The following is a 24,706-nucleotide window of genomic DNA, read 5'->3' on the forward strand; positions in this document are numbered from 1 at the left end:
GCTACGCGTACTAGTGGCTGTACAAGAATGTAACAACTCTTGTATATATCTCAAAAAAAAAAAAAAAAAAAAAAAAAAAAAAAAAAAAAAAAAAAAAAGAACACGTACACATATGCGAAACGTCGAAAGCTGGTGTCCGAAGTGGTAAAAATATTAGTGTGCGATGTTGTCAATGTACGGAGTGTCTTGTATCCAACTCTGCGCATGTAGTGCATCCAGTATGGGAGAGCTATTTCCTTCAAAAAGTACAATCGTGTGGCTTTATGTTTAAAAAAACAATTTCAAGTACATTCTTTGATTGAAAAACTTGAATATAAATACAAGTGTTAATTGTAAATGATCAGTTATAAACAAAAATAAGAAGTAGGAAAAATGATATGTGGAACTAGACAAAAACATTGGAACGCTCAAGTGATGAGAGGGTAAACAAACGCCACCATTTTAGCAGCGCCACAGCCGGTGATGTTCAGCACGAGCATTAAGGGAAAACCTTGACACAAACTGCACTTATCATAAAAAAAAAGCACCACCATTGACCGCCAAGTGCTCACATCAAGTCTAACTCGAAGAAACAACACTCAAGCCTTGACGCTTCTCCCAACATCCGGGGGAGAAAACCTTCACACAAACTGCACCAGTCATAAAGAAGATGAAGACTCACCAGTGTCCACAGTGTCCGAAGGTATTCACCTGGCCTTCACATGTGAAGACTCACATGTTAGTGCATTCAGGTGAGAAACCTCATGAATGTCCAGAGTGTGGGAAGAGATTCAGTCAGCGTGGAAGTATGAAGACTCACAGGATGGTGCATGCGGATGAGAGACCTTTTCAATGTGCCGAGTGTGGCAAAAAATTTAGAGAACGTAGAACTATAATACAGCACATGGTGGTGCATTCAGGTGATAAACCTCATGAGTGTCCAGAGTGTGGAAAGAGATTCGGTCGTCTTGGAAATATGAAGACTCACAGGATGGTGCATGCGGATCAGAGACCTTTTCAATGTGCCGAGTGTGGCAAAAAATTTAGAGAACGTGGAACTATAATAAGGCACATGTTAGTGCATTCAGGTGACAAACCTCATGAATGTGCAGAGTGTGGGAAGAGATTCAGTCATCTTGGAAGTATGAAGACTCACATGTTAGTGCATTCAGGTGAGAAGCCTCACGAGTGTCCAGAGTGTGGGAAGAGATTCAGTTATCTTGGTAATATGAAGAAGCACAAAATGATACATGCAGATAATAGGCTAAACACTTAGTGTGGAAGGTAATTAAGAGAATGTTGAAGGATAATGAGGCACATACAGGTATAGTAACTTAACTTTAATCTAACAGTGTGTGTGCTATCACAATGTCAGTTGGATGTTCTTCAAAGGTAATTCTATTTTGTTTGAGAAATACACTTCACCATGAAAGGTAAAGATCAAGATATTTTATTATACTGTTCTTTTATGAAAGTTAGATGAACAAGCAAGAACTAGAGAAGCTGTCACTATAGGAAAATTCAAAATTACTTATAAGTATAGAAATATATCTTAGTTATATATATAGTTTAGCAAAGATATATAGTTTAGCAAAGATAAATCAAAACTTTAAATGTTTTTCTTCTTATGTAAATAATAATGTGCTTTCTGTCATTGTTCTCTGTGAAAATTGATTTAAAATGTAATATACTCTGTAGCTAAGTTATGGACATTATTGTTGTAATAATATTTAGCATTGGTGCTGGTGAAGAAGACAGTCTGAGACGTACTTAAGATGAGACCATTTGATTGATAGGGAAATGTAGGTTAATCAAGGAATTTTCTCATCAGATTCATATGCAAACTGATGTCTATTTTATATTTTTTGTTTAGGCATATTTATGAATAATACTCTTGATTATAAATATTTCACCGAAGAGTTTATTGAAGGCTGACTGGCATTTATAACTGTCAGTCAAGTTAATATGAAATTTAAATTTATATTACTCTAGAAATTTATATCACTCTAAATTTACCAGAAATTTATATTACTCTAGCCTAACTTTATCAGTTATGCTGTAATTGTCTTGGAATAATATTTTACCCGATTTACCTGAGGGCCACTAACCCTAGTGGCCTCGATAAAAACGGGGAGCTAGCAGCTTGTTGAAGGTTCCCTTCCCACCCACCCCCCCCCCATTTTGCTTGATTTTTTCCAGGTATATTTTGAAATTCAGCACATTTTGGCAATTATGGCGTTGGTGGGTAGTCAGTTCCATCGATCAATAACTCTGTGGGTGAAAAAGCCTGATTTAAAGTTACAGTATATTAGCTTGATTAGCAATAAGGGAGCCGGTCGGTCGAGCGGACAGCACGCGGGACTTGTGATCCTGTGGTCCTGGGTTCGATCCCAGGGCCGGCGAGAAACAATGGGCAGAGTTTCTTTCACCCTATGCCCCCGTTACCTAGCAGTAAATTAGGTACCTGGGTGTTAGTCAGCTGTCACAGGCTGCTTCCTGGGGGTGGAGGCCTGGTTGAGGACCGGCCCACGTGGTCACTAAAAAAGCCCCGAAATCATCTCGAGAATAATATTATCCTGATTTGTATAATCCTCTGTCAATTATATTATCCAAACTGGCAATTATATTAAAATGATTGTGAATTACATAAACCTTACTGGCAATTATATTAGCATGACTGTCAATTTAAATCAAACAGATATTTATTTATGTTATGGTGCTCGTGGGTTCTATTACATCTATCAATGGAGAGTTTCAGATCAGGATTAGCATTTAGGAACAAGGTTTTGTACATGTAAATAGCACAAGAGAATGTGTAGAGCGAGTGTATATTTTGCATGTTCATGGATTTAAACAGAGAGGCTGTGTGTTGTTTGAAGACAATTTTATTGTTCTGATAGCAGATTTTTATTGGGTGGTGATGAGCATCAGGTAATTTGCAGTGGATGAATGAACCCCATGCACAGATACCATATGTTCACATACCAACCCTAATTTTCAAAGAACCTTCTAAATTTTTAACTCCAGCCATTTCATTGCTCTACAACAAATCATTTGAACTCCAAACCTTTCCTGATATTCTAAGGGAAAAAAAAGCAAGAATAACCTTAGTCCATTAAAGTGTCAATCTCACTGAAGTCAACAATTATAGACCAATATCAACTCTCATGCACCGATTAGTATGATTAACTTTATATATGCAGCTCTTGGAAGAAATGAGTACCCTTGTTCATTTATTTGTTGACCTACATTAAGACTTTTTTACACTGTTAACACATTAACTTTCTTAAATTACAACATTACGGAGTAAGAGGTTAATCCCTCCAATACCTACAGTCTTACCTTAGTGACAGGCTCCAGTATGTCTCTCTGAATGATTCCAATTCACCCACTCTGCCTATTAACACTGGTGTTACACTGGGCAGTATTCTTCACCCTCTTGTCTTTCTCATCTCCCCCTCCCTTTCCAGCCCGTTGCCATCATGAGGGGGGCTTTACACCCCTGGGGGGGGGGGGTGCACTGTAGATATACGCCACCGATGACTACCTCATCACATGGAGTGGCTCCATCTCTCATTGTAACAACTTGGCCTCTTTGTCCCCCCCCCCTATTACTGGGGGTGCTCGGTGCTGTTCCCTCCGCAGTCACACTCACACGATTCCTTCCAGTTCTAATATGTTCCAAGCTTTATTTGGTTCTGCTACATGGACTAAGTATTTTGATCTTAGGCATGTTGATTCTACTCGTCCTGATGATTTATTCATCCATAAACACCTAGTTGATTTGGTGGATACCTTTGTCATTTTTATCCCCTCGCCTACTGATACATGTTTCTTTGCAGCTCCTTCTCGGGAAGCAGCTGTCTGCTTAGCCTCGTTGTCCTGCATTGGGAAACCCCGGTTCGGATCTCCAAAAATGCCTAGTTAAATGCTAGGATTTGCACTGCTATTCTTCCGCACCATGTAGCGACTGGTGATAGCTGTCAATGCTATCAATCGGAGCTATGGATGTGCTTAATATACCTAGTAATCTCTCATTTTTTTTTACAAAGTATCTGTCAACTTTTTATAAATTTTACTACAATTTACCTACTTAAAATTATCCGTTAGATTAAGGACCTTCTCGAAACGCTGCATGTACTAGTAGCTTTACAAGAATGTAGTACCTCTAACAAGCCCAATGTTCCTTGTGTGTGTATACAGTGGTACCTCGGAATGCGAGTGTCCCTGTATGCGAGTTTTTCGGAAGACGAGCAGGATTTCCTCGAAAAATATATCTCGGAAGGCGAGGGTTACCTCGGGACGCGAGTTTGTTGATACACGTACAGGCCGACCTAGCGCATGGTGGTTCGGCGATCGTCGCCCCTCCACCCCTCCACCCCTCAGTTTACCATTGTCTCGCGCTCAGTGACTACCCCACATCAATTCTTCTCGCGGATTTTCAGTGTTTTGTTGGATTTTTGGTGATTTGACTATACAATTTATTATATATCTCACTATGGGTCCCAAGAAAGCCAGTGGTAAGGATAAAGGCCAGAAAGCCCATATGAGGATGACAATAGAGGAGAAACAAAAGATCATTCGGAAGCATGAGAACGGTACACGTGTTGAACTTTGTAGGCAGGGCAACAAAGCCACATCAACAATATGCACTATACTTAAGAAGAAAAATGAGATTATGAGTGCTAAAGTGGCAAAAGGAGTCAGAACAATAATGAAACAAAGACCACAAATACTTGAAGTGGAAAAGTTGTTATTAATTTGGATACACGACAAGGAGTTAAGGGGTGACAGTGTTTCGGAGGCCATTATTTGTGAGAAAGCCAGGGTTTGGACAGATTTGTGGTGAGGAAATCGAGCAGTGAGCCTCAACCAGGACCTAGTGGGACTCAGATAAAACGTCCCAGGGAGAGCACACCAGAAAGGTCCTCACTGCATGATGTGATAATGGAAGGGGACTCCCCTTCCAAACAGTAACTCCTCTCCTCCCTCCTCCTCACCTTCTTCCATACGCCTACAGCATTCAACAGAAAGGTAAGTAATAACTTGAACATAGTTTTGTAGGTTTATTTAGATGAATTAGCTATAAAAATTTAGTTTGATGTGGGGTTTTTGGGGTAGTCAGGAACGGATTAATTCATTTCCCTTTATTTCTTATGGGGAAATTAGCTTCGGAATGCGAGTTTTCGGAATACGAGGCGTCTCCAGGAACCAATTAAACTCTTAAACTGAGGTATGCCTGTATATCAAAAATCAAAATCAAAATCAAAATCAAAATGTTTATTTAGGTAAGGTACATACATAAAAGAGATTTTACAAAAAGTGGTGGATTTATAGTTAGGGCTAGTACATACAATGCCTAAAGCCACTATTACGCAAAGCGTTTCGGGCATAAAAAACTTAAATGACTAAAGCTTAGTACTAATTGAGCATAAAGAGTAAAATGAAAACATGGAAAGAAAACATAGCTGAGAAAGCAGCACAAATACAATTCTGTCGACAAACAGCGCTCTTTAAAAATAAAACAGACATTGGATGACATTAGAGGGGTAAGGTAGGTTACAGGGAATTTATTAGGTATAGCTTCGTTTTAATCTTAAACTGGTTGAGAGAGGTACAGTCTTTAACATGGTTGGGAAGGTCATTCCACAATCTGGGTCCCTTGATTTGTAGAGCATTTCTAGTTTGATTAAGTCGTACTCTAGGAATATCAAAACTGTATTTATTTCTGGTGTGGTGCTCATGGGTTCTGTTACAACCTTCTATGAAGCTTTTATTATATATATATATATATATATATATATATATATATATATATATATATATATATATATATATATATATATATATATATACATATATGTATGTCGTACCTAGTAGCCAGAATGCACTTCTCAGCCTACTATGCAAGACCCAATTTGCCTAATAAGCCAAGTTTTCCTGAATTAATATATTTTCTATAATTTTTTTCTTATGAAATGATAGAGCTACCCAATTCATTATGTATGAGGTCAATTTTTTTTATTGGAGTTAAAATTAACGTAGATATATGACCGAACCTAACCAACCCTACCTAACTTAACCTAACCTATCTTTATAGGTTAGGTTAGTCAGCCAAAAAAGTTAGGTTAGGTTAGGTAGTCGAAAAACAATTAGTTCATGAAAACTTGGCTTATTAGGCAAATCGGGCCTTGCATAGTAGGCCGAGAAGTGCGTTCTGGCTACTAGGTACGACATATATATACAGTATATATACATATATATTATTAAATATGACCGAAAAAGTAAGATTAATAATTCTAACACGAATTTTCTCGATCTTTCGTACATTTCTTTTCACTGTTGGTGGTAATTCAAAAATCAATTCTCCAAAATGCATTTTTATTTCTAGTCTGACGCGACACTTGAGCGCGTTTCGTAAAACTTATTACATTTTCAAAGCCTTTAGTTTACACATACACAACTGAATAGAACTTACACCTCCGATTTCTTTATATCTACATTTGAGTGAGGTGGTATTAATAGGGTATTAATTTCATCAACACAAGACAGAACACGAAACAATGGGTATTGAATGGAAGTGATTGTAGAAAGCCTATTGGTCCATATTTCTTGATGCTTCTATATTGGAGCGGAGTTTTGAGGTGGGTAGAATATAGTTGTGCATTAATTGGCTGTTGATTGCTGGTGTTGACTTTTTAATGTGTAGTGCCTCGCAAACGTCAAGCCGTCTGCTATCGCTGTATCTATCGATGATTTCTGTGTTGTTTACTAGGATTTCTCTGGCGATGGTTTGGTTGTGGGAAGAGATTATATGTTCCTTAACCCTTAAAGTGCGCATCACTTCATATGAAGTGTAAATCGTTTTACCAGTCAACTGCGCTTCACTTCATATGAAGTGTATGGGTACCGCGCACGATTTGAATGGCCCGCGGTGTAGCTGGGGGTCCCATACGCTGCCCAGGGGCTCTAGTAAACAGCGGCCATTTTGAAAAAAAATCCAGCTCACGATCCGATGGCATGGGAGGCCTCAGTTTAGCGAGAGTCACCATGGCGAGCGCACGGTCAAACGCCTCACGGGCACGCACCACTCAGTCCCTCACCCCAGAGCAAATAGCCCACGAATTATTCTCTGAAGGTGAAGAAAGTGTGTTTGACGATTCAGACAACGATGAGGATTATACACAGTTGTCGGGTGATAGTAGCAGCAGCAGTGAAAGTGAGAATGACCGCCATGCCATGGCGAGGCCTATACGCTCTCCCATGCCTCCTCGCCCATTTTCTACCCCAATTCTACCACGACCTCACAGTTCCTGTGGATATTTTCTGTTTGAGGGTGACGAGTCAGAGGGAGGTGACTCCTTTTCTGGGTTTAGTGACTCAGATCAAAGTTTTATTGAGCCTGTGGCTGGTACCAGTGGTGTAACTGGGCGAGAAATTGTCGCGTCAGCAGCATCTCGCCCGGCCAAGCGCCACCGCATGGCACCACATGAGGGACCAAGACCCTCGTGTTCACGTGCACCCACCTCACGTGCACGTAGCCGCCGTGCTTCTCGCAGACGGTATTCAGCTCCTGGTCGCCGGTATGCATCGCTTCCTCCCCGTCTTTCCTCTGCATCTCGCAGGACGCCTGGTGTACTTGAGTGGAGTGATGGTGACGATTTTATTCCTAATATTCCTCACTTTGACGATAAAGATGTAGGGATTACAAACCTTTTCCCTAATCAAGGTGAGGACATGGCTGAGATGGAATATTTTACAGCATTCTATGATGAACCACTCATGGAATACATTGTACACCAAACGAACCTGCATGCTGCTTACCTGATTGAGAGGGAAATCACAGAATTTTCACGACTGCAGCGTTGGAAAAATACCACAGTGGCGGAAATGTATGTGTTTTTGGCACTCTGTTTGTTGATGAAGCACTGTCACAAACATGCAATAAATGACTATTGGAGCAAGGACAAGACAATACCAACACCTTTATTCGGGAAATATATGTCACGAGACAGGTTTCAGATACTCCTGAGGTGTCTACATTTTGGAAGTGTTCAGGACCGAACACCTGATGATAGACTGTGGCGAGTGAGGCACTACATGAACGATGTTATTGGAAAATTCAGAGATTTTTACGTACCAGCACAGAAGCTGGTGGTTGATGAATCTCTCATACTTTTCAAGGGACGTGTTCCATTCAAACAGTACATTCCCTCAAAACGAAACCGATTTGGCCTGAAATTTTTTGTTCTTTGTGATTGTGAGACAGGATACGTGTTACACATGATTCTGTACTCGGCTAGTGATGTAGACATTCCCGGTAACGACGAACATGGATTCTCGGGGAGTGTAGTGAAGACCATCATGGCTCCGTGGATGAACAAGGGACACATTTTATACACAGATAATTACTATACAAGTCCCTTGCTAGCTCGGTTCTTGCTAGAAAATAGAACCGGATTGGTTGGTACAGTAAAGCCACAACGAAGGGAAATGCCTGTGTTTGACAACGACATTGCAGTTGGTGAGTGTCAGAGAAGGAAAAGTGATAACATTCTGTCAGTTCGGTGGAAAGACAAAAGAGAGGTGAACTTGTTGACAACAATTCATGATGGAACGATGGTGAACAGTGGGAAAGTGAGCCATAAAACAAACGCACCACTATATAAGCCAGACTGTGTTTTAGACTATAATATCAACATGCGGTTGATTGATAAATCAGACATGATGATTGGCACTGCAGAGTGTGTGCGGAAGACATGTAGGTGGACGAAAAAAGTGTTCTTCCATCTTGTGGACATGAGCATGCTGAACTGTTTCAACATGTACCTTGTGAGAACTGGACGTAAGCCCACTTTCCGTGACTTTGTATTTGATGCTGCAATACAGTTATTAGGAAAGTTTGCAAAAGATGTCCCAGGTATTCAGCGGCCCATCATAAACCCACTGTTGCAGCATGCTGGTACTCCACGCCTCGCTCACACTGAAGGCTTCCTAGCACACAAACTTAAGTATTTGCCACCTGGTGTGAAGCGTGCAATAGCCCAACGTGATTGCTTGGTGTGTAAAACAACGACACGTAGAGACAAGAAACGGAAGCTTGTGCAAACATGGTGTGAAACGTGTGGTATCCCATTATGTGCTGTCGACTGCTTCAATGACTACCACAGTCTAGAAATCTTCTAAGTGTGCTTCAAAGTGTGTATAGCGTGTGCGAGTGTGTAAATATGTAAACATATAAGCAGATAGCGTGTGCGTGTGTGTAAATATATACAAATATAAGCAGAACATACAATATAATAGACTGTAATGACATATTATATTGCCGTAATTGAAAACATTTGTGTGCGCCTGTGTATACTCAAATATGCAACAATTATTGATACAAAATATGTTCAAACAGTATTTGAAACACAATTAGTGAAAAAAATTAGATAAAATGCGCTTAGACATTGTAAATAAATAGCGCGAAAATATATTTGTGGCAACTCTGGCTGTTTGAGGACCGCGCGCAACACCTCCCGGGCGTGTACTGCATGAGCGAACATGCAGATTGTGACGTCATCACCGAGCTTCTCGGCTCTATTGCAACAAAAGTAAGTACAATAGAATTTTTTTTTTATTTTTCCCGTGATCAGTGAACAGAACTTAACAGATTAGCAAAAAAAAAAAAAATTTTTTTTTTTTTCAAAATGACATGCGCCTGTGTGGATAGCAGGATATTAGACCCCGAGCATGTTAAGGGTTAATGGAGCCCTGTTGCTTGCCCTCTTGGGGACTGTAAGCTCCAAAAAACCCAGTATATAGGCAAGACAACAACATCTCTCTCTAGGCGTTTAACGATGCATAAGCAACAGGGCAGGGATAGTAAACATATCCTTGAAACCCAAGGCCATTCAATGCTCCAGATTGATATGTTACTCGACCTCCCTCGTGGTCATCCTGGCCAGTCTCTTTGCGCCAGTCTTTTTGCGTAATGAAGATCACTTTTGATAGTCGGTCCCTTCCGTCTTCCGTAATTCTTGCTGGTGCCAGATGCTCCTGAAGGAGCATCTGTTCTCCTCCCTCTACAATAGGTGCTGGAAATTTTGGCATGGTCCCTTCAAATGCACAAGTGCCGTGTCTCTATGCCCCTTGTGTGGATACTCAGGTCATTATAAGACAGTGCTTTTCTTCCCAAGCTCACTGCATCAATTGCAGTGATCCCCACTCTACCTTCTCCCGCACATGTGTGCAATACAAATTTGAGGAAGCTATCCTTAATTTGAAACATCAGAATCATTTATCTTTTCTTGAGGTGAGACGCCAAGTACGCCATCTTTTATCTTCCTCTGGCATGTCTTATACTCGTATATTGCGTTCCACTTGTCGCCCTCTCCCACTTTCTCAGTTTTACAACCGTTTCCGGGCCATGAACCTGGACACCACCGCCACCACCACCACCTTACTTGCTCTATTGAATTCTGGGCCAGAGGGTTTTCCTCCTGGTTCTCTGTCTAGTGTCTCCCTTCCTTCCTTCCTTCCTTTCTTCCTTCCTTCCTTCCCTGTCTCCTGTGCCCTCTTTTCCTTCTCGGCCCTCCCCTCTTGTATTTTGGCCCTCCACACCACCTGTTCATCCAGGTCGTTGTACCTCCCAGCAATCTTCATATTGACTGCTCCTGTTGAGACTACAACAGTTGTCGCCCAGTACGATGCTGCTGGCACACCTGTCTATATTAAAAACATAAGCCTGGCTCCTCTTCTTCCTCCCCAGCAGGTAAGAAGGCATCAATCTCTTCCTCACCTTCCGACTCCGACTCTATCCCTGAATCCCCCTCCCATTTCGGTGGTTAAGTCCTCTCCAAATATGGAAATTCCCTTGGCCCTCAATTCTCTCTTGGATGCTGCCCTTGATGAGGTGCGCTCCCCTGTTTCTGCCCCTCCTCTCCCTGATTGCCTTGACTGCACCTCTCCAATTTTGCTCTGGACCCTGTCAGTCCACCTCTGGTTCATCCTACCACTACCTTGACTCCATTGTTCTTGCTAGATTTACCTGTTCTTGCTAGATTTACCTGTTCTTGATAAATTTACCTGTTCTTGCTAGATTTATCTATGCCCCATAACCCCAATTTCACTGATCCTGATCTTGCTTGGTATACTGTTTTAATTTGCCTTTGTTTGACCCGTGTTCTCTATTTCTATTCTCTCTATTTTTGACAATGTTTATTCTTCATTTGAATATTCATGTATTTTATGCCAACTTCTATGAATTCCAGCTTTGGATATCACAGTTTTCACTGCTTTGTGTCTATCTCCAGGAGCTGATGCTTGGCACTTGTCCTGGTCACTTCCGTGGTTACACCATTCTCTTCCCCCCTCCATTTTTTGCTAGGGCCCATAACACTACTGCTCTTTTGATTCGTACTGATATTACCTTCGTCCCCATACTTTTCCAGTTGCACATCGAGTGTTCTGTGGCCCATATCTTTTGAGTAATTGGTATTCAATCTGTTCCATTTATCTCCCCCCAAATTTCCCACTTTCTCTTCCTGGTCTTAAACACCTATTGGACTCTTTACCAGAGCCTGTGCTCCTGTTGGGTGATTTTACCTGTCGGCATACTCTCTGGGGCGATGTTCTGCACACGGGGCCGCCTTCCCGAAGGGTTCGTCCTCTGTTCTTCTCTGTCTCTTCTGAATTCTGGTGAACCCACTTATGTTGACACCTGCTCTTGCACCGTCTCCTGTCTTGATCTTTCTCTCCTGCCCCTGTTCTCTTTATTTAGATTTCACATGGCGGGTTCTTCGTGACCTCCATAACGGTAACCATTTCCCCATCCTTGTCACCTTTTTCTCTTTTCACCCTTCCGTCTCTGTCCCTAGGTGGCAGTTTGCCAAGGCTAACTGGAATCTATTCACCCTACATGCTACTCTTTTCGACCTCTCCGATCTGCCTCTCCCTCAAGCCTTACTCCTTTTTTATCACACCATTTTAGACGCTGCGCTCCGCTCTATTTCTCGCTCTACCTCCCGAGGCATGTGGAAGTGCGTTCCCTGGTGGACTGCAGGCCGTGTTTCGGCTGCTTGCTGTAAGAGCACAGCGTAGAAGAAAGACAGATGCAGATAGATGGTTGTTTGTTTTCTTTCGTTTCACAAGGCAAGTGTGGTCCATACGGCTAAACGTGTGAGTTTGAATTCTTTTGTCTCCACCATTACGACTGATATTCCTCTGCCCCAGATCAGAAAGAAAATCTGTAAGATATCGGATAAATTTGTTACAGATGTCTCGCCAGTCCTTCACTTCCGTGGTTCTATTGTGGTGGATCCAGTGTCGGTTGCCACCGAACTGGGTTCCCCGTTTTTCGACTCTTGGCTCTAGTTCTAGTCTTCTTCCATCTTTCCTTATTCGTAAGCACCTTCATGAATCTTGTTCCATAGATTTTCACATGCATCTCCAGCTTCTCTATAATGATCCTTTCTCTCTTTCCAAACTCCAGTCTGCCCTGACTCATTACGGTTCTATGGCAGCGGGCTCAGATGGCAAAACATCTCATAATGAATGTCATCTCCCTCAATGCACATTTCAGTATATACTGAATCTGTTTAATCGTATCTGCGAGTCGTCATCTGTCCCTAAGGACTGGCTTGAGGTGGTTGTTTTTCCTATTCGGAAACCAGGGTCGTACACATCCTTGTCGAATAACCTGACTAACAGGAGATGCATATGTCTTGCTTCCCGACAGTCCCTCGCTTGTCCCTCGATAGAATCCTTGATGAATCAGATACCTTTGATATTTTATTTTATTTTATTTTATTTATTTATATACAAGAAGGTACATTGGGTTAGAGAGAATACATAGCACAGTATTTACAATCTTGTAAATCCACTAGTACGCGCAGCGTTTCGGGCAGGTCCTTAATGTAACAGATAATTTTAAGTAGGTAAATTCTAGCAGAATTAATAAAATGATAACAGATACATTGCAAGAAGAAAATGAGATGAGAGAGAATAGTAAGTATATTAAAGCACATTGGTATATTAAAGCTCTGGTTGATTATATTGACAACTTGATTGGTAATTTAAACAAGATTAACAGACACCGTACAGCAGATTGATAGCACATATAAGAAGACAGTAATGATCACATTGGTAAAGATGTTCGGATTGGGTACATAAAGATAGGGAGATTGGGTAGCAATAGATACAGTGCACTTTTAAAGCAACAAGGTAAAAAAAACTATGCAGATGAGATTAGGTACTTTTTAGTTTTGTTTTTTGAATGACGCAAAAGTTGGACAGCTTTTCAATTCATTAGGGAGTGAGTTCCATAGACTGGGTCCCTTTATTTGCATAGAGTGTTTACACAGATTTAGTTTGACTCTGGGGATATCAAGGAGAGATATTTATTTCTGGTGTGGTGATAATGGGTTCTATTAGATCTCTCCAGGGAGAGTTTCAGACAAGGATTTGCGTTTAAGAACAGGGTTTTGTAAATGTAATTGACACAAGAAAATTTGTGGAGTGAGATTATGTTTAGCATGTTAAGGGAGTTAAACAAGGGGGCTGAGTGTTGTCTGAAAGCAGAATTTGTTATTATTCTGATAGCAGATTTTTGCTGGGGGATATCATTTGCCTTATGTGCTTTTGTTCTCGAATTGGCATTCTTAGTGATATTTACCATTTTTTTATATTCCACATAGTTAATGGTGCTTCATAGCCTTCCCGGCTTGGTGCCCTCTTTAGATAATTACTTACGTACTCTTTCTCATCTACATAAATGAAATTCCAAATGTGTCTCAATTCCTCAAGCCAGTTTTATTTGCTGTTTACACCCCCTCCCCGCTCAGCTCGTTGTTGCCGTGTGGGGGCTTAGTGGGCGGCTGCCGGAGTGTGATGCTCCTTGGGACAGTCCTCTGTCCTTCTCTAGCCTTGTGCTCCTGCTGCCGTGCTCTCCAATTCTGCTGGGCACCTTTTCCTTTTCCTTCTGTTTCGTTTTTCTCCCCCCTCTTCTCCTATCTGCTTGCCGTTTCCTGCTGACCTTTTGCTTGTTCTGGTTCTTCCCTTGGACTTCCTCTATTTTGACGCCCGGGTGCTTGAGGAGGCATACTCTTGCACCCAAAGAACTGTAGTACCCGACGTCGAGAGCGAGGGGAACCTTTTATTGTCAATCCCCCTTTCGTCACTGAACCCGATCTCGACGGACTGTCGGTTTCTTAAGGTGGCATTTGTGGGGCGTATACTCACGACGCACCCCTAGGAGGCCCCGGCAAGATCGGTGATAGCTTCTTGTTGGGTGTCCTGCCTCTAATTGTGGCTCCATCCCAGCAAACACAAATCATCTACACAACGTTCGCCTATCTCTTGCCATAGGTGTGGGAATGATTTGCATTGAGAATGGTGCAGGAGAGCCTTTGAGAAACTTTTACTCAAAAAATCCAAACACAAAGGTTTAATTATAAATTGTTTTTCTACAATTATTTTCTTCCAAATGTAAAACAAATAGTTTTTACATGTTTAAATATAAAATTTATGGTGTTTTTTTGTAAAATTCATTAATAAATTGTGAATGATATATATTGGCTGAGTGAAACCTTTATAATCCATTTAGTTATAATTTGAACAGAAAAAAGTATTTTTCCAAATTTTCTAAAAATTGCTCTTTTTAACACAATTTGACTCCTTATACATTCCACTAAACACTATATCATGTTTAAATATATAATTTATGTATTATTCTCTAAAATAATTTATATAAATTATATAAGTTGCTGGAAAGTGGTGTTAAGGATTTTGAAAACATTTTGTTGTGTTAATATGTTCTTATTAACTATGTCTCAAGTTCACAGTTTATCAAACAAGAATATTAACATTCGTCAACTCTTAAAATCTTATATGTTATCTTGCTGGTGCAAAAAAGGGTGAATCTTTAGGAACAGCTATAGTATCTATATATCACAAATGGTGTTTTCCCTAACTCAAACAATGTAGGGTTTATTATTCTACACATATTTCTAATGACTCTTAGATGTTTACATTCTCTGAAGTATAATTGTGAAGGCTGTGTCCATCACTCTCAACACAGATTCTTAAACTCGTCTCTGCAGGTTCAACTATATAATTAGTTTCCATTTTGAATTTCCATGGACATTTGTATCCAAAATGAAACCAATGTGGTTTCCTTCAGCGCCTTCAGCCAGCACATTTGCTCATTCATTTCCACAGATTCCAACAAGGTAGGGGATTTACAGAAATTTGTATATTCATATTGTTATATATTAAAAATATGAATGCAGTTCAATATGATAAGACAAATACATGAGTTTATGATAAATTCGTTTTCTGTGATATACCATTGATATGCTCTTTTTTTCTTTAAACGGCAGACTAAACTAAAGTGCTCACATCAACAGATTTGATGTATAAATGGTCAACGCTCAACAGAGTTAGTATAAATGTATTAGTATAAATCTTACTTGTCTCATTGTTAATTCACATTCAATGTCAACTTGTGGTTTTGATGTGGCACGTTTGGCCAAGACACCCCACCCCATTATGCACCCCATACCCATCTTGTGGGCGGTTGTGGAAAGGGTTACAGAGGCACATAATGGGCTCAGGGACTGAACCCCACAATTCATTTAGCTAAGCAAGTTACAATCTTGATGAGCTAGTTACAAAATTCAATATAAGTCATCACATCAACAATGGGTTCGAGATCGACCTCAAGTACAGGTTCTAAATTAAGCAACTGACATATGTGGAGAGCTAGTATCAAAATTTATATGTTTGTCCTGCACACCGTCCCCCATCCAGTGGGCAGCGGTGGATAGGTTACAATCACTTAGTTGTTATCTACAGTTAGCAAACTGGGGATATTTGGCTAAAATTTCTGGTAGCAGATCATTTTGAATGAAATATTGACACATCGCTGGAACATTGGTTATAGAATTGTCTCTAAATTCATGTATCTTTTCGCACTCCATCACATAGTGACGGAGGGTGTGCGAATAATTTTGTTGACACAGTTTACATTTGGTCAGGTCTACATCAGCAGATAATGAGAATTCCCAGAGATACTTGTAACCGAGTCTAAGCCGAGCAGTAGTAACATCTAGAAGTCTGCTGATTTTATTGGATGATCCATAGATGTGTGGCTCCTCTTGTATGATATGTATGATAGATGGAATTACTAGTTCCAGTTTCTAGGCAGGCGATGAGTACTCACAATAACCTTAATTAAGCGTCAAAACAAAAATGTGTATACTCTTTTTACTCTCCTGACCTTAGTTCTCGAGCTATGTATTTCATTTTGGTACCAACGTGTTCGCAATAACATTCTCTAGAAGAAAATCAGCAAAAACGGTCACCAAAAGTTATATGAATACCAGCACCCAATAAATACCTACGTAGATGACTCGCCGTGAGTGCCCAAGAGCAACAAAATGTTTTTACTCTTGGGATTGTTATCACTTCCACACTTGTCCTACAACGTTAATTTTGGTATCAATGTACTCGCAATGAAATTCCCAACACGGTGATATGAATATAAACGTAGAATAATGGTCGCTGCCCACCCGCAAGAGTGTGGGAAGTGGCGGAACTGTTACCCAGTATTGGTGACAAGACGACACATGGGCGATACAGTGCTTTGAAAGTTTATAATTATATCACTGTCCTGACATTATTATTGTATGTACGTCATTCATTTTTGTGCCAATGTTTTCGCAATAGAATGTTCTATGAGCCCGTAGGTAAAAAAGAGCAACAAAGCGTAAGATAGAATAGCACCATATATAAAACAACGCTGGTACATATCAGTGAGCGTCAAACACACACGAAATGTGTGTGTTTGATGGTGGTCAAACGATGTTTGATGTGTTTGATCAGGTGATGTCCTGATCCGCATAATTAAAGTATGAATTATGTTGAGAAAAAATAAGAAAAAAGGGAAAAAACAGGGGTGGGAGAAACATGACAGAAAAAGAGTAAAAATACAATTTGGTCAACAAAACAGCATTGTTTAAAATAAAAGATATGGATTGACATTTTGGGGGTTAGGTTGGTAGGTTACATTGAGTTAATTAGGTAGTACTTAGTGTTTATCTGTTATAGATAGGAGCTGCCTGGTATGGGCCAATAGGCCTTCTGCAGTTACCTTTGTTTTTATGTTTTTGCCCTGTAACCTAAATGGTTAGAGAGGCACATATATGGGCTTAGGGACTGAACCCCACACTACATTTAGCTAAGCTGGTTACAATCTTGATGATATAGTTACAAAATTCTGTATAAGTCGTCACATTATCAATGGGTTCGAGATCAACCACAATTTCCTGAATAGATATAACAAAGGGGATATTAATAGGGTATTAAAATTGTCAACACAAGATAGAACACGAAACAATGGGTATAAATTGGATAAGTTTAGATTTAGGAAAGACTTGGGTAAATACAGGGTCAGTAACAGGGTTGTTGATTTGTGGAATTTTTCTTAACTTATAAATTTATCTTTATTTATCTTAAACTGGTTGGGAGAGGTACAGTTTTTAACATAATTGGGAAGGTCATTCCACATTCGAGGTCTCTTGATTTGTAAAGCATTTCTAGTTTGACTAAGTCGTACTCTTGGAATATCAAATAGGTATTTGTTTCTGGTGTGGTGCTCATGGGATCTGTTACAACCTTCTAGGAAGCTTTTAAGGTCAGGATTGACATTACAGTGCAGCGTTTTATATATATAAAATACACATGAGAGTATGTGCAGGGACTTAATATCTAACATATTCAGAGATTTGAGTAAGGGGTCCATATATACTGCCCGGTTGCCTGAAATGCTATATAGGCCTACTATAGTGGCTTTAGGTATTGTATGCACTAGCTCTATCTATAAATCCAACATTATGTTTGTAAATCAACTATGTATGTATGAAAAAAAATGACTAATACGTTCGGCGAATGACTTTGACTTCAACTTCACTTTGACTTCGTTCATGTCATCGTATTTTCCGTAATATATAAAGGTTATGACAATGCAATTATATTATTGTGTGCAAATAAGTTTGAAATTTCATGTACCCTAAAAATATTAAAATAAAGAATAAGAATAATTAAATAATTGTTGTAGTAAATTGTCACACGTTCATCATACGCAAACGAACACACAGTTTGGAGCGTCAGTACAAGACCGCCGCCATTTTAAAACACGGCTTCGAATGTAAGTAATGTTTTTCTCGTACTAACACTGTGTTATACAATAGATTTGGTCTTGAATTCACAAATTTAGTTGTTACATCTGACAGAGTATGTTAGACGGTGTAATGCTGGTCCATGTTAACGTATTTGTGGGCTTGGTTGGTTTAAATGTGGAGGCGAGGCCTGGCAGTGCTGGTGTATGTGGAGGCGAGGCGAGGCCTGGCAGTGCTGGTGTATGTGGAGGCGAGGCCTGGCTGTGCTGGTGAGTATGTGGAGGCGAGGCCTGGCAGTGCTGGTGTATGTGGAGGCGAGGCCTGGCTGTGCTAGTGTGTATGTGGAGGCGAGGCCTGGCTGTGCTAGTGTGTATGTGGAGGCGAGGCCTGGCAGTGTTGGTGTATGTGGAGGCGAGGCCTGGCTGTGCTAGTGTGTATGTGGAGGCGAGGCCTGGCAGTGCTGGTGTATGTGGAGGCGAGGCCTGGCTGTGCTAGTGTGTATGTGGAGGTGAGGCCTGGCTGTGCTAGTGTGTATGTGGAGGCGAGGCATGTACAACACTCCCCAATAGGAAGAAAACCCACTGGGTTCTAGGCTAGGTTAGGCTTATCTGTAATAATTGAATTAAGCCTAGCAAAGCCTAGAACCTAGTTCAGTAATTTAAAAAATGTTGTAACTTGAAAAATGCCATTCAATACATTACACAATTTAAATATTTTCAGGCAATCAACACAACCCTCATGTTGGCTAACCCTCTCTCATGTTGGTCAATAATTTAATTATTTTTTTATGGAGTAATCTTTGCTGTTGAAATGTAGTCTTTTTGAGACTACATTTCAAATGTAGTGTGTGTGGAGGCGTGTATGTTAGGTATTACCTAATATACACGGTGTAATATATCTATCTGTGTGAAATAGATTAAATCCATTTATTTGATATTCAGCTAATAGTTCTGTATTTTCTACATTCATCCATGTTTTGGTAAGTGCAATAATATGTATTGTTTCATTGCAGATTAGAGATTCAAGATAGTTCTAGATTTCCGAAGTACTGAAACGCACGCCATACAGGCTTGGTGGATCTAGGTGCAAGGTAAAATTATTTACATTTACTTTTGTATTTATGTTTTGTATTTATATGCATATATGCATTTATATGCATTATTCTATAGAATAATAGATCTCGTAATAATTTTGCAAAAATAGTGGCATTTACTATTTTTAAAAGATTATTAAAAAATTTACTGATATGGTGCATTCGGAAGGGCGAAGAGGGAGAACGGCCTGTTGACATAGCTCGGGTGCAGGGGGGGGGGGGGGTTGTGTAAAAGCCTGGTTTGTGCCTCGGAGAGGCTATGGGATCCAGTAAGTTCAGTAGAACTTCGGTTTCAACCCTTTTACCCTGTTGTAGCTCAGTCGATTAAGGCAGTGTCTGGGATGCTCCCGGACGCAGGTTCGAATCCTCGTCACGGCCCTTGTGGATTTGTTCATTTGATGCATCACGTTATTGTGATCTGTGTGTGTAATTCTTCACTTGCTACAGCAACAGGAATGTGTGTGTATGTATTTGTGTTGTTGAATATGACCGAAAGTGTAAGATTAATGATTCTAACACAAATCGTCTGAATATTTGTTTTTCTTCACTGTCGAGAGTAGTTAAAAAAATTTACTCGAGTTTATTTTCACACTTTATTTATGGTCCTTAAGTCCCTCTCCTTAATGCTGCTGCTGTTTCTCGCATCTTTGCATCGCTTGTATGTTTGGGGGTTTGGCCTCTTGCTATATATTGATTCCATTTGTGTGTGTTTGGGTCTCAGGCCCTCTCGCAATTTCTGTTGAACAAACCCCTTTTCCTAGTTCTGCATCTCTCCTTTGGTACAAATTTTGTTGTGCTTTTATCATATATTTCACAAAACTTGACATACATTTCATTTACTTCATGTCCTATCAGCAAGTGTTTGTCAAATTCTTTAAGGAAAGTTTATCATCCTGATTGCAGATCTCTAGCGATATTATGTCAACTTCTTGTGGATTCCCAATCATTATTTAATTTACCTTTAGGTGTTCTTTCACCAGCACAGCAACACTGTACCTCTCCCAACCAGTTTAAGATAAAAACTAAGTACTAACTAATTAACTCAATGTAACCTACCTTACCCCCAAAATGACAACCCATGTCTTCTATTTTAAACAATGCTGTTTTGTTGACCAAATTGTATTTTTGTTTTTTTCTGCAATGTTTCCCCCCCCCCCCCACCACTCTACCACCACATTGAGTTTAGTAGCTCTGTGCACGTCAGGTGCTGTTTAATATACAGACCTACTCCTCCATTTGACCTAGTTTCTCTATCACATCTATATCACTTTGTGCTTTAGCCCTGGTGGAGCTTGGTCCACCAGGCTGTTGTTTGGAGTGGCCCGCAGATCCACATACAGTCTGCATATGATATACAGTCTGTTGATCAATTAAACTACAGTAGTTAGTTTTTATCATCCGAATGCACCAATATGTGTTCATTCTTCCCAGATGAAGGAACTAGGTAATATTCATCATCTGAATGCACCATCTGATGCTTTAACACACTCATGATACACGAGAGGTTTAAAAAACTTTTAAAACTTTTAAAACTTTTTGACCTATGTATTTAAAAGCAATTCTAAAGTTAAAAAGTGTAGCATAGGCCCCTCGCAGAATGTTCTTAATATGATCCTCAGGTTATAGTTTTCTATCTAAAACCACCCCTAGATCTCTTTCTTGATCAGAATTCTTTATAGATCTCAGTGGCTCGATCATAGAAACTGCTCTAAATCCTTGTTGGCCTGGATTGTGGAGGTCATTGGTCTCTATAAAACTAGTAATCTGACTCCTGATCACTCTCAAATAATTTTATTATGTGGGATGTTAGTGCAACTGGTCTATAATTCTTTGCCAATGCTTGTGTTGTGTTGTGTTGTTTTGGTAGTGATGTGCAATGTGTTGTTTTGGTAGTGATTCGTCCAGTTCTGGTAGTAGTGCGGTTGTTGTGTAGTGTAGTACTTGTGTGCTTGTTAATGACTTGTATTCCAGTCTTGTGGGTATCTCCTTTCCCCTACGGGCCAACTGCTTTGTTCTTACCTAGCATTTTGCTTTGTTTGGGTATGAATGTTTGTGTGCCGTATATTTTGCAAAATTTGCCATATATCTCATTATTTACTCCTCTGCCTAGCAACAAGTCTGTCTAATTATACTCATTAACTGTTTTTCAAAGTTCCCCATAGTGTCCTTTATTGAAATCGAGTTCATGAACCGTTTCAATGTTCTTATTTTCTTCTAGATTATATCTTAAAGTATATTTAAATGTTATTGTTATTATTGTTATTAAATGTTATTGTGACATTGCATTGCAATTGAGCTATGTTGTTTACCATACCGTTCATTTCGTGAGTATAAGTATAGATGCCACACTTGTGACAGGTAAAACCATGCCTTTTTTGAAAAACAGCACCGTCTGTTGCACGTAAGAGCAACCCACACTATATTATGTTGCGATATTATTTCAATATTTCCGATTGTATTGATAATTTGAATTTTCATAGATTTCAATTTATTTTCATTTCGATTTAATAATTTTGTGTGACATTGCATTGAAATTGAGCTGTGTTGTTTACCATACTGTTCATTTCATGAGTATAGTTTATTTTTTTATTTTTTTCATTTCATTTTTTTAGCTGTTCTTATTTTTCAGTGATGGGAATTCCAGATCATTTGATGTTCCCAATTTTCTGATGGAAGCATCAGACCATTATAGAATGCATCGGATGAGGTAGTTTGGAATGGTGGGGAGGACGAGAGGGGGGTATGGTGGGGAAGACGAGGGGACAGAGGAGAGGGTAATGGTGGGGAGGACGAGGGGACTGGGGAGTTGGGGATGGTGGGGACAGGGGAATGCTGGGGAGGACAAAGGGACAGGTGAATGGGAGATGGTGGGGGAGGAAGAAGGACAGGGGAGGGGAAAATGGTAAGGAGGACGATGGGACAGGGAAGTGGGAATAGTGGGGATGATGTGGGGACAGGGAAGTGGGAAGGACGAGAGGACTGTGGAATGGGGAATAGCAAAGTGAATTATAATTATATATATTAATTAATTCTTATAAATTTCCAGAAGCCTGTATCAACACCCACACTAATGCAACTGAAAGAGATGTTGAGACAAGTATTGCTGATATGTTGAAGAACGCCCCAAACAAACTCGGTGGAAACAGATACAAGGTAAAGTTTGCCAATTTGCTGTAGTCTAATTCAATTTCTTTTTAGTAATCTTCGAGAACATTTATGCTATGAATAAGATAAAATAATGTAACTGATTTTGATTTATTTACTATTTATTATTTATTTACCGTTATTAGTATAATAGATCTCGTAATAATTTTGCAAAAATAATGGCATTTACTATTTTAAAAAGCTCGGGTGCAGGGGGGGGGGTTATGTAAAAGCCTGGTTTGTGCCTCGGAGAGGCTATGGGATCCAGTAAGATCGTCCTTCCTTTCCTCCCTAGAATCTGGATGTAGCAGGTGCTCAATTGTCAAAAGTGAAAAATTGGTTTTGTCTTCCGAATGCACCATTTCTGTAAATTTGCTAATAATCTTTTAAAAATAGTAAATGCCATTATTTTTGCAAAATTATTACGAGATCTATTATACTAATAACGGTTTGATAAAATACAGTAGACTGCCTACTGGATAATAGTTCCAGTCCACCTGTAGACAGGGATCTCACATCAGCTTGTATATTATACAAGGATAAGATTTGATTTACTTTTGTATTTATATGCATATATGCATTTATATGCATTATTCTCTAGAATAATAGATCTCGTAATAATTTTGCAAAAATAGTGGCATTTACTATTTTAAAAAGCTCGGGTGCAGGGGGGGGGGGGTTTGTGTAAAAGCCTGGTTTGTGCCTCGGAGAGGCTATGGGATCCAGTAAGATCGTCCTTCCTTTCCTCCCTAGAATCTGGATGTAGCAGGTGCTCAATTGTCAAAAGTGAAAAATTGGTTTTGTCTTCCGAATGCACCATTTCTGTAAATTTGCTAATAATCTTTTAAAAATAGTAAATGCCATTATTTTTGCAAAATTATTACGAGATCTATTATACTAATAACGGTTTGATAAAATACAGTAGACTGCCTACTGGATAATAGTTCCAGTCCACCTGTAGACAGGGATCTCACATCAGCTTGTATATTATACAAGGATAAGATTTGATAAATTCAGTTATTTGACTGAACACTGGCTCTGTTTAAATCAGAGATTTAAACATACATAGTCTAACCTAGCTCCATAACTAACAGCCATTAGCCATTAGCCATTCATGCACAGCCATCAGCTGGGCCATAGACCGGCAATTTTGCTTTTTTCCCAAGCCGGTCTGTTTTTTTTCGATGCCTCAGTGGCCCATGCACAGGTCCGTTCAAGGGGATTAAATAGCCGTTCTATGGCCCCAGGGTTTGTATTTTATCAAACTCTTATTAGAATAATAGATCTCGTAATAATTTTGCAAAAATAGTGGCATTTACTATTTTAAAAAGCTCGGGTGCAGGGGGGGGGGGGTTATGTAAAAGCCAGGTTTGTGCCTCGGAGAGGCTATGGGATCCAGTAAGATCGTCCTTCCTTTCCTCCCTAGAATCTGGATGTAGCAGGTGCTCAATTGTCAAAAGTGAAAAATTGGTTTTGTCTTCCGAATGCACCATTTGTGTAAATTTGCTAATAATCTTTTAAAAATAGTAAATGCCATTATTTTTGCAAAATTATTACGAGATCTATTATACTAATAACGGTTTGATAAAATACAGTAGACTGCCTACTGGATAATAGTTCCAGTCCACCTGTAGACAGGGATCTCACATCAGCTTGTATATTATACAAGGATAAGATTTGATTTACTTTTGTATTTATATGCATATATGCATTTATATGCATTATTCTCTAGAATAATAGATCTCGTAATAATTTTGCAAAAATAGTGGCATTTACTATTTTAAAAAGCTCGGGTGCAGGGGGGGGGGGTTTGTGTAAAAGCCTGGTTTGTGCCTCGGAGAGGCTATGGGATCCAGTAAGATCGTCCTTCCTTTCCTCCCTAGAATCTGGATGTAGCAGGTGCTCAATTGTCAAAAGTGAAAAATTGGTTTTGTCTTCCGAATGCACCATTTCTGTAAATTTGCTAATAATCTTTTAAAAATAGTAAATGCCATTATTTTTGCAAAATTCCTGAATATTGTCAAAATGACGGAAACCCATATGTCAAAAACACATGGAGATATACCAATCCTGGAAGACATTCTTCCATCCCCACTTGAAACTGTTGAGCAGGTGGAAAGTCTGTCACATGAGCTAAAAGTTAACAGTGAATATAAAAAGAGTATGGTAAGTGTTGCTTAATTCTTTTAGCCTGAGTATGGTAAGTGTTGCTGAATTTTTTTAGCCTTGTACATATGTCTTTTGATTAGTTTTTTTGCAGATGAAGGAAGGTGGGGTGGCACATAATTGATTGTTCAGTGTTATGTTTAAGGTACAAATAAAACAAAAG

General features: G+C 39.6%; 1 long non-coding RNA gene across 1 annotated transcript in view; it reads left to right on the plus strand.

The window, feature by feature from the left end:
* Nucleotides 1–22,388, plus strand: part of LOC138372375 (uncharacterized) — a 311,387-nt gene extending 288,999 nt beyond the window's left edge. Inside the window, exon 4 of the long non-coding RNA XR_011230807.1 lies at nt 22,280–22,388. This is a non-coding gene — a long non-coding RNA (uncharacterized lncRNA). The remainder of the gene's footprint in view (nt 1–22,279) is intronic.
* Nucleotides 22,389–24,706: the final 2,318 nt, after the last annotated feature.

The sequence above is a fragment of the Procambarus clarkii genome, chromosome 38, assembly GCF_040958095.1.
Source record: "Procambarus clarkii isolate CNS0578487 chromosome 38, FALCON_Pclarkii_2.0, whole genome shotgun sequence".
Taxonomy (NCBI): domain Eukaryota; kingdom Metazoa; phylum Arthropoda; class Malacostraca; order Decapoda; family Cambaridae; genus Procambarus; species Procambarus clarkii.